Genomic DNA, 20,387 nt, shown 5'->3' with positions numbered 1-20,387 from the left:
GGATCTTAGCCACATTTTTTGCTTGAACTAGCTGAAATTTTACATATGTGGTTCCCAGTGGCCCCGAAATTTCGCCACTTAAAATTGTTAAGATAGGTCCATGTTTACATATTTCGACTGGTGTAGGGTATTACATAGTCGGCCCCGCCCGACTTTGGTCTTTTCCTACTGGTTTTTTTTTTTTTTTTTTTTTTTTTTGATCTTAGATACCATTTTTGACCCAAGTATCTGCAATTCGACATTTGAGTTTCTCAGTGGCCACAAAACTTCTCCACCAAAAACATAGGTCCACACTTTAATTTAGCGCCATATAAGGTTCCCGACCGATTGAATACATTTTTTATGATTTTTTACCTTATTTAGGTATCAGTGGGCACAAAATATCTCTGCCTAAAATTGTGGAGAGGAAAGAAAATAATTATTCCGTTTTACTTCAGAATATTTAATGGTGGAGGGTATAAAAAGTTCGGCTCGGCCGAACTTAAAATTTTTTTACTTGTTTTAAATATAAGTCTTCTTATAAAATATAATAAGACTATAATGTCTTCTTATGGAGAACCATAAGTCCTTCTTATAAAAACCCATAAAACATTCTTATAAAAAACCCTAAAGTTTTCTAAAAGAAGACCATAAGGTCTTTTTACAGAAGAACATAAGGACCTCTTAAGGTAGCCTATGAAGTCTTCTCATAGAAATAGGGAAAGGTCTTATTGTAGAGTCCCCGTTTTCCGTTTTTAATGAAAAGCAAGAATTCAAAGGCACTAACAAACTTTAATTAAAGATAGAGCCAGAATCCGGTAGAGAGTAAATGTATGCTATGCAAGTAGAAAAGTAAAAAATCCAAGCCAATGATAAAGATCACATGGAAAAAATCACAACCAATGCCAATGAAGATATTAATTTGGTCATGTGTCTATGTCCGCCCAATATTCCAATTCTCTTTGACTCTCGTACCCCGGTCATCTCTTCCTTGTAACTATCCATTACATTCCTGGAGATGAACACGCGTCATTCATTAACTAACTATTCATGTAAGTGCATCTGTCCATCGATGCTGACGATGATGTCCAGCTGTGTGTTGTTGCATAACTCATGCCATAGAAACCCGGGCAGGCCGGCCAGACAACCGTCTGTCTGCATCATTTTAGCTATCTCGGCTTGCTATGCTTCACAACTTGTTAGTTCGTCCATATGTCTGCCAGTTGCGTTGGTTGGTTGGATAGCTGATAATTATTGATGTCAATGTTGATGTGTGGCTGTATTTTGTTTCTTTGTATCACCGTGTGTGTGGTTGTTGCGGAGGGGTCGATTCTGGGAAACAACCATTAAAGATGTGTCAACAATATTTTCATTTTTTGTTTTCTAATCTATAGAAAAATAGAATTGAATTAGGGTTTTATTATTTATTCTCATTAATTATCGCTCGTTGTTGGTGTTCGTTCGTCCGTTGCGTTTGGATGTTTTTTGCGTAGTCGCTGTTATCGGAAAATAATAAATTAATGTATATGTTTTATTTATTCGTTTTTTTTCGTTCTAGGACATTTCAAGGATCGAAAATGAACACTAATGAGATAGCTAAATACAGCCATTTACTTGATGGGATTCGATGGATGACTGAATGTTGCAGGTAAATTATTTCACATATGTGCATGTGTATGTATATAGGTGTACCATATAAATATTCTATATTATAATTAGTAGTATAAATTAATTTGAATAAAATAACAAACAAAAATTGATACTCGATACTCCATATTCTATGGCAATTAACTAATTGAACAATTAGATTTCTTTTGTATTATAATGGACAGTCACTTCTCAATAAAACATCTGCTTAATTACAACAAAAACTACAATTGTAAAACATAACAATTATAATATAATAAACGGGCGCCATAACTACAGATAGTATGGTCGTCGAAGAAGCAAAAATCGACGCGTCATGTGAAAATGTAAAATTGTTTTATGGCTGATTTAACCTTCATAGTGTTACATTCTCCCTGTTTTTTATAGGTTGCTGAACTTCCTCATAATACACTGTGCAAGTGCTATGCAACGGACAAAGTGTGAACTGGTACAACACTATTGGTGGACATCGAAAAACTTACCAATTGCTTGATAAAACTTTACGAGCAAAATGGCGAAGTACGAAGGCTATTAGATAGGTCTCTGGCCTAGGCAACAGTACGTGTACCCAGGGGCAATTTGAAATTTGCATTTGAAAGTTTGTCATGTTTTAGTCTGTAAAATGTAATTTTCTTGTAATCATTATCGTCCGATGATTTTGCACAACTTTCTACATGGGATATAAATCGATTAAATTAAATTTTTTATTGCGAAGCACCATTCTACAGCACTGTGAAAAACTTTAACGAATTCAAACGTGGCTGACCCTCGATTAAAAACGAAGGTGGTAAAGGTCATCCAAAAACGGCCGTTGTGTCAGAAACCATTGATGCCGTGCGTAAACTGATAATACAAGATCGTCATCTGACATTCCGCGAGATATAGACATCCTTGAGCATTTCATCCCTCAACACATATTAGATATTTCTGTCGTTGGATCCCTCACAATTTGACTTACTTACTTACAGCTCGTGGTTCATGCGACGTCGATATTCACCGTCAACGCAGATTGGTCCGTAGATATTTCAACGAATTTTTCTCTCAAACACGCCAAGCACTGCCTTATCTGCTTGCGCAATTACCCTGGCTTCGGAACCATACATCACATGGGTAGTATCAGTGTTTGGTAGAGCGTTATTTTTGTTTGACGATATGTGGCTTTGTTTTTAAACTGCTTACTTAAACCAAAGTAGCATCTGTTCGCCAATACAATTCTTTTTTTACTTCACAACTGATGTCGTTAGTTGTGTTTACGGCGGTGCCGAGGTAGACGAAGTCTTTTACTACCTCAAAATTATAGGAACCAACGTCAACAGTTGGCCCGATCTCTATAGACGCATTGCGCGTCGACACCATCAACTTAGTCTTCCCGCCGTTTACCGCCAGACCCACTTTAGCAGATTCTCCTTCGACCTTCATAAAGGCATCTGTTACTTCTTTTACTGATCGTCCCATGATGTCTATATCATCAGCATAAGCAAGTAACATGTGGCTATTGGTGTAGATTGTGCCACTTCTTTTGACGTTTGTCGAATAACCATTTCCAGCAGGATGTTGAAGAGATCACACGAGAGGCTGTCTCCTTGCCTCGTGGCAGTTAAAGTCATTTTACCAAGCCGGATGAGCTTTGCGGGGATACCAAATTCAGACATGGCTGCTTTATAATCGACAAAAAGGTGGTAGGTGTCGATTTGCATCTCTTGGGTCTTCTCCAGGATTTGCCGCAGGGTAAATATCTGGTCAATGGTGGACTTGCCAGGTCTAAAGCCGCATTGGGCTTTAGTAGTTCGCACAATATCCCTGACACGACCCTGTAGGCAATAGGGAGCAGACTTATGCCCCTATAGTTAGAGCATACAGTATTATCTCCTTCTTGTGGACGGGGCACAGGACACTTAGGTTCCAAACGTCGGGTACTCGTTCTTCCTGCCAGATGGTGCTAACTAGCTGATCAATACACCTTACCAGCGTGTCGCCTCCGGTTTTGAACAGCTCGGCTGGTAAGCCATCGGCTCCTGCTGCCTTATTATTCTTCAGCCGATTTATTGCTGGCAGGGCGGTATACATTCAATACCATCTTCTGGGATTGGGACTGCGGTATCTTCGTCGTCTTCGCTGCTATTGGATACCAACAGTTTTGAAAAATGTTCTTTCCATATCGTGAGTACACTATCTGTATCAGTTACCAAATTACCTTGCTGGTCTCTACAGGAGGATGTGCCTGTACCAAAGCCATCAGTTTGATGCTTGACTCTTTGGTAGAATTTTCGGACTTCATTCTGGCTCCTGTACATCTCGATTTTTTCACACTCCCGCTTTTCCATCTCTCTCTTTTTCTTGCGGAAAAGACGTTTCTCCTCTCTCCTGTTCTCCCTGTATCTCTCTCGTGCGCTACGCGTTGCTACGGATTGTAAAGTAGCCCTATATGCCGCATTTTTCTCTTCGGTGGCAGCTCTGGTATCCAAGTATGGATTTTGCGGCTGTTTGCATGGAGTGGGCAATGCTTTGCCATTGCGCTGAAATGTTATCGGCATGAGGAGTGCTTTGATTAAGTAATTGGGCTAGTTGAGTGGAATATGCTGTGGCTATCTGTTGTGATTGCAGCTTACCGATGTCTAACTTTCGTGTTGTGTCTGTTCGTACTTTGTTTGCTACGTTTAAGCGGGTGCGTACCTTTGCTGCAACAAGGTAGTGGTCTGAATCAATGTTTGCGCCTCGGAAAGATCGTACATCCATCACGCTCGATGAATGGCTTCCATCTATCACAACATGATCAATTTGATTTCTTGTTTTCTGATCTGGAGACAGCCAGGTGCCCTTATGAATATCGAGATGATTAAATCTGGTACTGCTAACTGAATTTCCCGACTGTTGGGCCAAAGATATTCTCCTTTCCAATTTTGGCATTAAAATCGCCTAGAATGATTTTAATGTCATGGGCAGGGCAACGGTCATATGTTTCTTCTAAGCGCTCGTAAAATATATCTTTGGTCTGTTCGTCCTTTTCTTCAGTGGGAGCATGAGTGCAAATAAAACTGATGTTGAAGAATTTAGCTTTTATTCGAATTGCAGTAAGTCTTTCATTCACTGGGGTGAAGCTTGATACCAGATGTTTTAGCCTCCGACTAACATGCTTTACGTCATGGCACCTATAATACAGTGCGTCACCTTTGTTGTGACGCCTTTCCCAATCCATCGTATTATATATAATATCGGTCTTGTACTTTTCAAGTACGTCTGCCAATGCGAAGACTGCACCTTCTCTATAAAGAGTGCGAACATTCCAGGTGCAGATTCGCAGATCATGGTCCTTAAAACGTTTGCGGGGTTCGTCAACTTTAGAGGGGTTTGTTTTTCTTTTCTTTCGTTTTTTCATAGTAGGCTGTTTTTCTAGGGGAGGGTTACTAACCCGACGCCCAAACCCAAGTTTTTAACGTTCTTATGGGTGAACGCGCGGCACATGTTAGCTCACTACCTTTAACGGGTGTTAAAGGCAGTTCCCCAGGTGACACCACGGGGGGGTCAGTGTCCACTTGAGATGAAAGAGGGACCAAGGTAAATCCTGGGCTTTGCCATGTTAAAACCGGTCAGGACCGTTCCTTGGTATCTTCCATCCCCTACGTCACCCAGGTTAGTAATAAACAAGTAAGCCAAGGCTATAGTCGGACGGGGCCGACCATGTGATACCCTACACCTTTACCACTGGGAATAAGCTTTTCACAAATCAAAATTTCTTTATGGAACAAATAAAGCTTAAATAATATAATTGTTTCACAAACATCTCAGAAGGGACAAGGGAGACTTTTCTCACATCAATGAGTGACAGAACCTCGATTCATATTCGCTTAATGATATGGGACCCACAGCTTATCTCCGAGTCCGAACGGCGTGCCCTAAGACAGAACTTGTAGAGAAGTTTTATATGGCTGAAATACTCAGAAAATGTCGCAAACCTTACTGAAGGCTATTTTGCCTGGCTGGGGAATCGTTTTGCAAAAAGATGACATAGCGACCCATGCTGCAATGTATATATAAAAATCCAATTTGCAATAATGCAAAAATTGGGAATAGGAAAATGTGGTTCTCTACAACACAACACAGTATATATTAATCAGTAGGCCCGTTATCTAGCAGACACGTGATTGCAATTTGCATCAGAAGGAAGATCAGTAATTCCATTTTCATATGTAGCCTACTTTGCCGGCATATGGCATCCAGGAAATATAATATAGACCAAAAATATTTTTTTGTATGTTTCATACAAAAGTATTGGTTCATTTCACCCGCTAAATAATATCAGATCATCATCCAAAATTGTAAGCACCTTCTTCTACCTAAACTTCTACCTCGTGCAAAATTTTTTGATTATTGAGCTATAATTGCGAACCCTAGCGTGTTTATGATAACACTACAAACAAATAACGGGGTATATTAGGCTATATATCTGTTATCTTATCATGTACACCAACACAATTGAAATCAATAGAAAAGTCAAGCGTTCCACTTCCAAGTATAACTTACTTGCCCGGAATGTCTCTTCCAGGAAAAAAGATATAAGCTGTATATTAAACATTTTCACAATTTTCACACAAAAGTTTTGGTCCATTTAACCCTCTAAATATTATCTGATCGCCCTATCAAATTTCAAGCTTTTTCTTTGTCATATACTCTTACCTTATTTAAAATTTCGAGGCGATCTACCTATTATTGCGACCTACAGAACATCTACAAAATCGGATAAAAATTATGTGTTTGGTCTATTTCACCCACTAAATATTTCTCAATCATCACCAATTAAAATAGCGATCTATTCTTATGTGAAACCGACCTCCATACCAATTTTCGTGACGATCGGTCCATAATTGCGGCCTGGAGTTTGATTACAACTTATAATGGACAGACGGACGGACGGACACACATCTCAAAATCGCTTTATCTCGCCGAGATATGAAGATTGGTATACCACATTGGGGGTCTCCGACGAATATTTCGCGGTGTTACATGCATTTTTACCAAAACAAACTTATAATACCCTTTTCCACATTGTGGTGTAGGGTATAAAAAATGGTATTACAATATACATATAACCATATTTTTATATCCACACTGTGGTAAGGGGTCTCAATAGCATAATAATCTACTAAAAAAGCGACGTTAAACGGCCAACAATTTTAATTTAGGACACTTTGATGATTTTTCCCAACTTTAATTGTCAATTTTACGGGGTCCAATCAGAATCTTCGTATCTTTATTATTAAAAACTATGCAAATATGCAAAATCCGATGTCTACTGATAATACAAGATCGTCATCTGACATTCCGTGAGATATAGGCATCCTTGAGAATTTCATCCCCCAACACATATTAGATATTGCTGTCGTTGGATCCCTCACAGTTTGGCAATCGCTCAAAAAGGCTCGTGTCGATTGGTGCAAAAGAATAACGACAAACACCATAGCGGTGCTTCAAAAGACGTTAATAAGATCGCCACAGGTGACGAATCATTGAAACAATATAGGAAACGACCATGAGGATCTTCGAAGACGAGCCACTTCGCACAGAAATACTTCGAAGCAAAAGGGCCGCATGTTTCTTCAGCACAACTAGCATGAGCGACGTAGGACGGTCAATTCTGAGTGGTATACTATAATTTACAGTCCTAACTTGGCACCCAATGACTTCTTTTATATACACACATCAAGAAAAAAGGCGTGGTCAACGGTCGCCAAAAGATGCTGTAGAAACGTTCAAAAGCCATGTTTTGGAGGTGTCTCATTCGGAGTGGAAAAAAGTGCTTTAACAATTAGAGTATAAATCATGCGTTTTTATTATTAGATTATGCTGGAAGCCCTCGTATATTGCTTATACATTCTTCATAATGGTACATTATACTCGCCTTTCGACGAAACATAACTGATTGTTGGGACTGCGTTAACAGATTGTCGTACTTCCAGTTCATACACTAAGCAGCAGCGAATTATATAAACTGCGGTGAACAATTCAGCGGATCACGGTGTCAAAATAAGTCCGTGTCCCTAGCGAAGGCAATGAAAACAAGTAAAAAAGTATCAGCCGACAGGGATATACCCTCAGCCTTTGTGAATTGATATACTTCTTTACGAAAAAAACTTATATATTTAGTGGGTTTTCAGAATTTTGGGAGTATGAGCTTGTCGACAAAAACATGAATTTGGATAAAAGTCCAAAAAGTTAGCGTGGGAGGTACGTAAAGGAATGGACCGACATAATCCATTTGGTAAGTGGGTCTTATTTTGGGATTCATTCGTCTCGATAGATATCGCAACCACCAGTTATTTCAGTAGGTCACCATGCAATTTATACATCGGGAAACATGGACTTGTCCACGAAAAGCATGTTATCGCTGTAAACAGCGACCCTAGAAGTGCGTTCGGTAAAATTTTCCAAAGGATCCTCGAGCTCTTAAAACTGTTGAACATTTATGTGGGTGGTACCCCAAGGAGTGCGCCGATAGGGCCCACTTTGAACATAAACTAACTTTGGCGACAGTATTTTGAGATCCATCGGTTGTTTGGTTTATAAGAAGTGGCGCGTTCCATTTTAGCGAATATTTTCGAACTTTTGTCTGGGAGGTAACACCTTCGAATTGTATTTAATATGCGAAGAAATATTACGGTATGCAATATGTGGACCAACGCAGTATTCGATTCGAGAGTTGTCGCGCGCACCAGCCACTTCACATGCTAGCCGTAAGGGGTTTTTACAGCTTTCGGGTCATTTTCTCAAGACGTACAGACTTGTCAATCAAAAAGCTTGTACTTGTTGCAAAAAAATAAAAACGATTCGAGAGGGGGTCCTAAACTGCACTTTTCCGAAGTTTTTTGTGGATGGTACCCGCAGGAGTTGACGTATATAGTCCATATTATAACCTGAACTATGTCTCGTAAAAATAGCACGATGTGCAGAGTATGGACCAACTGGGTTACTGCCTTCGAGAGTTATCTTGCGCACCATTTTAGCGAAAAGTTTTGGACTGTTGTGGGAGGTACCCAAAGGTTTGGACCACTATGGTCCACTATGGCGAAAAGTTTTGAACTCTTGTGGGAGGTACCCAAGGGAGTGGACCACTATGGCCCATTTTAGAACTTGATTTAAGTTTGCGCTAAATATTACGACTGCCAAATTCTGCGTCGCATTGGTTTATCCGTTGGACAGTTGTCGTGTGCTGCGTCCACTGCACATGGCGCCCTAGCGGATTTTTCAAGCTTTCGAGACATATTCTTAGGAAGTATGGACTTGCCCCTGAAAAAAACTTACACCGTCGCAATGTGGACAGTGAATACCCAACTGCACTTTTCCGAAATTTTGTGTGAGAGGTACCCGAAGAAGTGGACCGATATAGTCCATATTCGAACTTTATCTATGCCTGGTAGAAATATAACGATGTACATAGTATGGGCCAAATCGGTTAGTCCCTTTGATTTGGGGAGGTACCCGAGGGATTGGGCCGAATGGCACATCTTCAAACATAAACTAAGTTTGGACAAAATATTAGATTGGACGTTAATTTCGACCTGGCTGAAATTCTTATACTCTTCACCAAAAAATTATATTGAAACCATTTCGGTTGGATAATGTGGCTAAAACCTTAAAAAATCGAGCGGCACCGTTCTATGGGGGATATATCTGAACGTGGACCTGCACAAAATAGCCAATTTCATTTAAAAATTCCCAAAATTGGAAAGTATTGTTCTATGAGGGCTACATCAAAACGTGGACCTACACCGACAAAGTAGTACACGGTGCTCTTTAACCAAATTTAAATGGAAGGTGCTTACACCTGGGAAGTTTTTGCGGATTCTGAAACTGCAATGTTCATAGAATCCGCAAAAACTTCCCTGGTGCAAGCGATTTTCATTTTAAGTTAGTTAAGGTGCATTGTGCATAACATTGTAATATAAAGAGGCGAAACAGTCAATCCATTGTTCTAATTTGAACTTCTGTATCTCAATAACTCCTATATCTCAAGCAAAATCCTGAAGACCCGAGAAAAAAATCTGAATGATTGATCTGAACATCTATATCTCAAAAACGTTAAAACCTACGAAAATCTTATGTAGGTCAATTTTGTACAGAATTTTCACAGCTGCAACATTTTCCTTAGTCCCATTTCGATAGGACTTGCGGTTTCCAAGCAAAATCGTGAAAACCTAAAAAACCCCTAAAAATGTCAACTTGAATCGTGATTTATTTAAAAAGCGCTTCAGCAATTTTTTTTTTTTTTTTTGAATTTTCTAATCTTTGAACATTGTAGTTTCAGAATCCGCAAAAACTTCACAGGTGTAAGAACCTTCCATTTAAAGTTGCTTCAATAGCAATGTGTTTTGTAGAACCAACTATGAGTATGTATATAACAAATTTCAGCTATTTCGTTAGGACAATGAAGCTTATATAGGGGCTATATCAAATCGGAAACCTACACCGACAAATTGCTAGGCGAGAATTTTGTAGCCCTAATGAAGACTTAATATATATATTTTTTTTAATTTCGATGGGATAATGAGTCTAAAACCTTACAAATACCGAAAATCGGGAGGTACCGTGTTGTGGAGGCTATATCAAAACGTGGAACTATAGCAACAAATTCCAACAAAGACTAAATACGGAATGTAATTCAATTCGGTCTGATAATGAGGTTAAAACCTTGAAAATTCCGAATGTCGGGCGGTACAGTTCTATGGTTGAAGTCTGTGGCCCTTCGCATTTTGATTCCATTTTATGACAGTATTTCCCTTTTACCAAAACCGCTCAAATAATAGACTTTCCGTCTAATAATGGACCACCGTTGTCCAATGTCAAGGTACACATTACACTATACAGATCATTGTGGAGAAGACCAAATAGTCGTTCCCAAAAAATACTTTTAACTATGTCATTGTCGTCATATACGGATCCGAGGTAGAAAAAATCCTTTAGAAACTCAAAGTTGTAGGTTCCCACCCCACTATACAGAAGTGGACAAAAATAAAAGGCGTTGGCCTAGGTTGATGAATTTTTGCATAAGTACTTATGAGGGCACATGAATGAAAAATATCATCGTTGGTTCATATCGGTTCAGAATTGGATATAGCTCCCATATATATCTTTTACCGATTTTGCTACAACTCGTTCAATTTTGATAGAATAGCCTTCAAATTTAATGTGTTTTATTTTCTTAGGCTCCTGAATAGCTACACCGATTTTCACAAAAATCGGTTCAGATTTGGTTATAGCCCCCATATATGTACATCTTCCCCCAATTTTGCCATACATTTTTTATGAATAGCCTTCAAATTTAACATGAGATGTTTCCTCAGGCCCCTGTTAAGTTTTGCAGATTTTCATTTGATTTCGCAAAAGTTGGTACAGATTTGGATATAGCATCCATATATATCTTTCACCGATTTTGCTATAAATAGATAAATTTTTAAAAAATAGTTTTCAAATTTAACATGGGATATTTTCTTAGACTTTTTTTCAGTTTCGCCGATTTTGATAAAAATCGGTTTAGATTTGGATATAGTCCTCATATATATTTTGACATCGGGCGAACTTTAGTGACATCGGGCGAAATTATATATGGAAGCCATATTCAAATCTGAAGCGATATGGACCAAAGTTGATATTTTTCATTCCAGTGCCCTCATAAGTACTTGTGCAAACATTCATCAACCTAGGTAAACGGTAAAACTAAACAAGGGCCTGAGAAAACATCCCATGTTAAATCTGAAGGCTATTCATAAAAAATTGAGCGAATTATAGCAAAATCGGGTGAAGATATATATGGGGGCTATATCAAAATCTGAACCGATTTTTGCGAAAATCGGTGAAACAACTCAGGGACCTAAGAAAATACCACATATTAAATTTGAAGACCATTCGATCAAAAATGAACGAGTTGTAGCAAAATCGGGAAAAGATATACGTATATGGGGGCTATATAATATCTGAACCGATATATCTCAGATGGTTGCAGGGATAGGCAGAATGTTTCTACACATTTCGCTTCGGAAGAGATTCCAATTAACGGAAATTAAGAGCCAAGGTGGCAATAGGTGGCGAAATATTAATAATTTATTTATTTTATATTAATAATTTATTTATTTTATAGGGTGACGTAGGGGATGAAAGATACCAAGGAACGGTCCTGACCGGCTTTAACATGGTAAAGTCCAGGATTTATCTTGGTCCCTCTCTCATCACAAGTGGAAACTGACCTCCCCGTGGTGTCACATGGGGAGCTGCCTTTAACACCCGTTAAAGGTAGTGAGCTAACATGTGCCGCGCGTTCACCCATAAGAACGTTAAAAACTTGGGTTTGGGCGTCGGGCTAGTAAACCCCCCCCCCCCCCTTGAAAAAAGCAGCATACTACGAAAAAACGAAAGAAAAGAAAAACAAACCACTCTAAAGTTGACGACCCCCGCAAACGTTTTAAGGACCATGATATGCGAATCTGCACCTGGAATGTTCGCACTCTTTATAGAGAAAGTGCAGTTTACGCGCTGGCAAATGTACTTGAAAAGTACAAGGCCGACATTACTGCCATACAGGAAATACGAGGGACTGGGAAAGATGTCACAACAACACCTAATTATAACTGCCATGACACAAATCATGAGTTTGGTTGCGGTTTTGTAGTTGGTCAGAGGTTAAAACATCTGGTCTCCAGCTTCACCCCAGTGAATGGTACAATTCGATTAAAAGCAAAATTCTTCAACATCAGCTTTATCTGCGCTCATGCTCCAACCGAAGACAAGGACGAACAGACCAAAGATATATTCCTGCCCATGACATTAAAATTGTTCTACGCGATTTTAATGCCAAAATTGGAAAGGAGAATATCTTTGGACAAACAGTCGGGAAATTCAGTCTACATAGTTAAACATCAGACAATAGAATGAGGCTGTACCAGATTTAAGCATCTCGATATTCATAAGGGCACTTGGCTGCCTCCAGACCAAAGAACAATTAATCAAATTGATCACGTTGTGATAGATGGAAGACATTTATCGAGCGTGTTGGATGAACGATCGTTCCGAGGAGCAAACATAGATTCGGACCATTACCTCGTTGCAGCAAAGGTACGTACCCGTCTTAACGTTGGAAGTAAAGCAGGGACAGACACAACACGAAAGTTGGACATCGCTAAGCTGCAAACACAACAGATACCCATAGCATATTCCAATTGACCCAATTGCTTAATGAAAGCGCTTCTCGTCCCGATAACATATCAGCACAATGGCAAAATATTGCCCACTCCATGCAAACTGCCGCAACATCAGTACTTGGATACCAGAGACCTCCACCAAGGAATCCATGGTATGACCAGGAGTGCCGTGCTGCTACCGAAAAAAATGCGGCATATAGGGCTACTTTACAATCAGTAGCAACGCGTAGAACACGAGAGAGGTATCGGGAGAAAAGGAGAGAGGAGAAACGTCTTTTTCGCAGGAAAAAGAGAGAGATGGAAAAGAGGGAGTGTGAACAAATAAAGATGTACAGGAGACAGAACGAAGAACGAAGATGGTATTGAATGTATACCGCCCAGCCAAGATGAGGTAAGGACAGCAATAAACCGGCTAAAGAATAATAAGGCGGCAGGAGCAGATGGCCTACCAGCCGAGCTGTTCAAAACCGGAGGCGACACGCTGATAAGGTGTATGCATCAGCTAGTTAGCACCATCTGGCAGGAAGAACGCGTACCCGACGATTGGAACGTGAGCATCCTATGTCCAGTCCACAAGAAGGGTGATAAGACTGTGTGCTCCAAATACAGGGGCATAAGTCTGCTCCCTATTGCATATAAGATAGTATCTGGCATATTGTGTGAGAGACTATAGCCTATGGTCAATGAAATTATTGGACCCTATCAGTGCAGCTTTAGACCTGGCAAATCCACCATTGACCAGATATTTACCTTGAGACAAATCCTGGAAAAGACCCAAGAAATGCAGATCGACACCTTCCATCTTTTCGTCAATTATAAAGCAGCATTCGACAGCCCTATACGTTCAAAGGTGTTCCAAGCCATGTCTGATTTTGGTATTCGGCTTTGTAGAATGACATTAACTGAGACGAGATCCTCAGTTAAAATAGGAAAGAACCTCTCCGAAGAGTTTATTACCAAAAGAGGTTTCAGACAAGGAGACGGCCTATCGTGTGATCTATTCAACATCCTGATGGAAAAGGTCATACGAGACGCGAAGGTTAAAAGAAATGGAACGATATACACGAACAGCCATATGTTACTGGCTTATGCCGACGATATTGACATCATGGGTCGATCGGTAAAGGAAGTAACTGACACCTTTGCAAAAGTCGAAAGAGAATCTGCTAAAGTTTGTCTGGCAGTAAACGGCGAAAAAACCAAGTTGATGGTATCCACGCGTAATATTTCCACAAACCCCGCACCATTTGTGAATGTTGGTACCTACAATTTTGGGGTAGTAAAGGACTTCGTCTACCTCGGCACCGCCATAAACACAACAAATAACATCAGTTGTGAAATACGAAGAAGAATAGTGTTGGCTAACAGATACTAACACTTTACAAAACACTGATACTACCTGTGCTAATGTATGGTTCCGAAGCATGGGTACTTGCTCAAGCAGATAAGGCAGTGCTTGGTGTGTTCGAGAGAAAAATTCTTCGAAAGATCTACGGGCCAATCTATGTTGACGGCGAATATCAGCGTCGTATGAACAACGAGCTGTACCAACTATACAATGACAACACTGTGCAGCTGTGCCAGCTGATATCATTAATGTGATCAGACACACTAAATTCTTGAATACAATACCCTCTATGCCGTTTTATGTCCGATTGAGAGGTGATTTATGCTCCTGGAATTCGAACTACTATATTATTTATCTTTTTTCTGGTGAACGGACATAGAATTCTCATATTTTCATCATGTGTGCGTTTCTCTTCCCAAACTCCAGCTGTTTTGGTACTACTTCGGTACTACTGCATCAAATCAAAGCGATTAAAAGTTAAGAGTGTTTTAGATAGCATTATTATCCTTATTTTAAACTGCTTCTAATTTTATACTAGTAGGCCTTAGTCTAAATATAAATACATCAAATTGTCTTAGCTCATTTTATATACATAATTATGTATATTTATTTATGTATGCCTGTAAATAATTATGAAATTGAACATTGGTGGCGTTTATTTAATTGGGATAGCTGTTACAATTTTGATTTTTCAAAATAGTCTGGCTTAATCCCTTTTGTTGTTTTAATATTTAAAACAACAAGTTTATTAGTGGAGAAGGTTTGGCATTGTTCGCCAAGGGGTAAGGCAAGGAAGACTAGTTTCGATCCACGCCACTGGATCTCATCAGTTCCCTTTGTTTCTTGTTTGTGGATATTCTCCACCGAAGTTATTTTTCAATAACTTCTTCAACAAGAAACTTTTTATACCCAAACATCAATCGTCAGCTCGAAGTATAAACGTTAACAAAGAAAAGCATTCAATGAGAAGTTTTTCTTTGGTAAATATTAAACAACAATATTAAACAACAAAAGGGATTAAGCCAGACTATTTTGAAAAATCAAAATTGTAACAGCTATCCCAATTAAATAAACGCCACCAATGTTCTATTTGAGAAACACTGGCACGGTTTTGTGTGTTGTTGGTATATAAGCTACCAAACAGCATTTGGGTATGTGCATTTGTTGAAAAATCAACGACACATACGAGTGGAAGAAGGTTTGCTTTGTTTCGTAAACACTTTCGTCGGAGTTGTGTTAGGTTACCAAAGAAAAACTTCTCATTGAATGCTTTTCTTTGTTAACGTTTATACTTCGAGCTGACGATTGATGTTTGGGTATAAAAAGTTTCTTGTTGAAGAAGTTATTGAAAAATAACTTCGGTGGAGAATATCCACAAACAAGAAACAAAGGGAACTGATGAGATCCAGTGGCGTGGATCGAAACTAGTCTTCCTTGCCTTACCCCTTGGCGAACAATGCCAAACCTTCTCCACTAATAAACTTGTTGTTTTAAATATTAAAACAACAAAAGGGATTAAGCCAGACTATTTTGAAAAATCATAATTATGAAATTATCTAAAGCTTCGGGAAACATTCAACATCTTCGTTTAACTAAAATTTTAGTCAGTATTCAAATGTTTGACTTAAAATGTTTGTTTGTTTGCTTCATTCTATGTGTGCATTTGCAAAATGACATGGTTATATTGTTCATAGATGACATTTATACATTAACGTACACATGCTTTCAGACATGTATTTATGATGATGCATGTGCGTTCCTGTGCAGAAGTTATTCACACACACTTTTCTGAGGTTTTATAGTCGTTAAATTATGTTATAAAAATCAGACAGGCGATAAACTTTTTCTTCATCTTCATGCTATAGATATGCAAAACGAAAACAAACGAACGAAAGAGAAGACGACAAAAAAGCCAAAAGCAAGGCAGCATTGCTTGTAATAACAATATTCATAGTTATAGTCAGGATACATACATGTATGTATGAATAATGTTCGAGTATGTGCATCGGGATATGTGAGATGGGTAAATTTATGTGTAGACACATTGGTAAGTACAACAAGCCGCTGTTATACGACTGAATGCTTTTTGTAAAATTAAAATGACTTTTGTTTTTTTTTTCAGATACAGGGGTTATTTTCAGCAGAGTGTTTCAACAGAGTACAGTGATGCAAGGTACAAATCGATTAAAATTTCAAAACTTATTTACTAAGATGGATGACGTTTTGATCTATAAACCGAACTAAAACCAGTAAGGAAAGGATCAAAGTCGGGCGGGGCCGACTATATGATACCCTACACCACTGTGAATATGTAAAATATAAATCGGAGCTATATCCAGATCTAAACCGATTTTGATATAATTTGGCACATTTATTTCCAGACTGAATTCAGTCACACATTCCAAATATCATTGAAATCGGACTTATATAGCGTGTTTGGAGCAGCAAATACGCGAAATCGACCGAAAATATGTATGGGTGCTATATCCAAATAAGAACCGATTTCGATATAATTTGCCACATTTATTTCTAGACTGAATTCAGTCACACATTCCAAATTTCATCGAAATCAGAAATATATAGCGTGTTTGGTGCAGAAAATATGTGAAATCGGCCGAAAATATATATGGGAGCTATATTCAAATCTGAACCGATTTCGATATAATTTGGCACATTTATTTTTAGACCAAATTCAGTCAAACATTCCAAATTTCATTAAAATCGGACATATATAGCGTGATTGGTGCAGCACATACGTGAAATCGGGCGAACATATATATGGGAGCTATATCCAAATCTGAACCGATTTCGATATAATTTGGCACATTTATTTTTAGACCAAATTCAGTCACACATTCCAAATTTCATCGAAATCGGACTTATATAGCGTGTGTGGTACAGAAAATACGTGAAATCGGCCGAAAATATATATGGGAGCTATATCCAAATCTGAACCGATTTTCACCAAAAGCAATAGCGTTCTTTCTATGGCTAAAAAAGTTGTAGTCCCCAATTTTCAGCTGAATCGGACAACCTGTACGTTGTGAACAAAAATACATGGACAGACGGACAGACAGACAGACAGACAGACGGACGGACATGCATAAATCGACTCAGAAAGTGATGATATGTATATCCCCAAAAGGAACTTTGGGTCTATTTCGTTTCCTTTTGTATGTTACATACAAATGCACAAAGACATAATACCCCTTACCACTGTGTGGTGTAGGGTATAAATAGATTTCCAAGCGCACCGATCTTCTGTTTTACTTCTCCAATTGGATGCTATTTTTGGTGATATTAACTTCAACTTGGTCTCTCACTACGATAGCCTTCCCTTGAGTCATATACCATCATGTGGCTCGACATGACATGGTCAACGCAATTGTTTTTGCCCCATATCCACCCTTAACACATATTGGTCCATACATTTTTCGAAGAATTTTTCTCTTAAATACACCAAGTTCTGCCTCATAAGCATTTTCAACACCCATACTTTGGACCATACATAAATACGGGTAGTATCAGTTTTTTAATTAATTTAATTAATCGAGCTAACAGGACCTAGGAGTTCGTATTGAAAACGTGAATTCTAGCGAAGTCCCACACACCCAACCAATATGCTACGATCGTTTGATAACTTCTATTTACACAAACATTATTAAAGTTTGCAGATATGACGTATTTTTGAAGTCTTTTTTTTTCTTATCAAGTGAACGTAGTGTCTTGTCTATAAATAAAGACATTTATTTTGAGCTTGAGGCCAAGTTTTATTATTTTTATTTTCCAATATTTCGCAATGGATTACATTGCATCTTCAGGGAATAATGATCTAAACAAGGTGTCAATTGTACTTAAAAACTATAATAGAACTTCACTATCATCGTCTGATGTAAATATTGCACAGTGTCTTGTCGAGAATCATTTCTCAATTCATACAATCGAAGGGGGTTTTCCTTCATGAATTTTAATGCCTTCCATTTCGGAAGTTTGATATGATAAATTGGCTTAGAACTCTAATACCTCGTACAACAATGTCTTTCCTCAGTCCTAACTCACTGCCAATCTATCATATCACACGTTACGATCACAATGCCGTCTGGAGGAGGAGAAATACCGGAGATGTAGTGGGTAAATAGTTTCGGAGATATCAGCCCACATTGGACAACTCCCTGGGTCTTCCAACTACGGTTCGTCTATTTCTTGTTCCTGAATTCAACGCTCGAATGGAGTCAACACATATACTTTATTATTTGACAGCGGAATCGTATGCAAATGCATATATGGTTAGGATGGTCGTAGAGAAAATCTGATAAGGCAGAAACTCGTTTTATTACAAAATAAAACGAATTAGGCCCAGAAATTTTTGCATATTTTGCATATCGTGCATATTTTGACATATTTGTACATATCTGCATAAAATGAGCATATGCAAAACCATATACAAAAATATATTCAAGGATTTGTCGTCTAAATATCCCACCGAAATGGCTGAAATTTGGTATTAAGTCTTCGTTAGAGATATGAAACTTTACAACTGCAATTTGTTCGCATATGTCCACGTCTTCATATAGCCCCCATAGAACGGTACCTACCGATATTCGGAATTTTGAAAGTTGTAGCCTCAATATCCCACCGAAATACATGAAGTTTGGTATTTAGTCTTCGTTGGGGGTATAAACCTTTCAACCTGAAATTTGTCAGTATAGGTCCACGTCTTCATATAGCCCCCATACAACCGCACCTCCCGATATTCGGGATTTTGAAAGTTGTAGCCTCAATATCCCACCGAAATGACTGAAAATTGGTATTTAGTCTTCGTTGGGGGTATAAAATACTCCACCTGAAATTTGTCGGCATAGGTCCACGTCTTCATATAGCCCCCATAGAATGGGGCCTCCCGATTTTCGGTATTTTGAAGGTTGTGGCCTCAATATCCCACCGAAATGACTAAAATTTGGTATTTAGTTTTCTTTGGGGGTATAAAACTTCCCACCAGAAATTTCTAGGTATAGGTTCACGTCTTCATATAGCCCCCATAGAACGGTACCTCCGGATTTCTGGTATTTTGAAGGTCTTCATCAATATCCCTCCGAAATGGCTGAAATTTGGTATTAAGTCTTCCCTTTTGAAAGTTGTAGCCTCAATATCCCACCGAAATACATGAAGTTTGGTATTTAGTCTTCGTTGGGGGTATAAAACTGTCCACCTGAAATTTCTCGATATAGGTCCATGTCTTAATATAGCCCCCATAGAACGATACCTCCCGATTTTCGGTATTTTGAAGGTTGTGGCCCCAATATCCCACCAAAATGACTGAAATTTGGCATTTTCTATTCGCTGTGTGTATAAAACTTTCCACCTGAAATTTGTCGCTATAGGTCCACGTTTTCATATAGCCCCCATAGAACGGTACCTCCGGATTTCTGGTATTTTGAAGGTTGTGCCCTCAATATCCCTCCGAAATGACTGAAATTTGGTATTAAGTCTTCGTTGGGGGTACAAATCTGTCCACCTGAAATTTATCGGCATAGGTCCACGTCTTCATATAGCCCCCATAGAATGGTAGCTCCTGATATTCGGTATTTTGAAGGTTGTGGCCTCAATATCCCACCAAAATGACAGAAATTTGGCATTTTGTCTTCGATGTGGGTATAAAAATTTCCACCTAAAATTTGTCGGTATAGGTCCACGTCTTCATATAGCCCCACAAGGAACGGTACCTGCCGATTTTCGGTATTTTAAAGGTTGTGGTCTCAATACCCATCCGAAATGGCTGAAATTTGGTATTAAGTCTTGCATAAGCAAAAATTTATGCATTTTGCATAGTTTTGCATATGTCGTATGTTTCGATTGCAATGTAATCAGAAGCCAAAAATATGCCCAGTCTCAAAATTTGACATGAATCGGACCAAAAATAGGGGTTGCATAAAATTCCGCTGTCTATTTATTAAACAATGTTTTAAACATGGTCGAAGGGTAGTCTGCTCAATGTCCTCAAACAGCGTGGAGTGCTTGACAGTATCAAGGCTTTTGTCAAGCGAAACCACCACTGTCATATCGCACGGCTTGTTCTGGATGAGTCATCGACTTATATGTGTGGAGATGGCGAGCTGCGCTGTTGTCGTGCTGTCCAATTTACGGAATCCTTGGGGTGGTTCTATCTCAGCAGGAAGAGATCCGATGCGACATAGTACTCCTCTCTTTGCCATGTCTCTCCCGGGTTG

Source organism: Musca autumnalis, unplaced genomic scaffold (assembly GCF_047663935.1).
Source record: "Musca autumnalis isolate F117 unplaced genomic scaffold, ASM4766393v1 scaffold_1, whole genome shotgun sequence".
NCBI classification, from domain to species: domain Eukaryota; kingdom Metazoa; phylum Arthropoda; class Insecta; order Diptera; family Muscidae; genus Musca; species Musca autumnalis.
Note: the sequence above shows the minus strand (reverse complement) of the source record.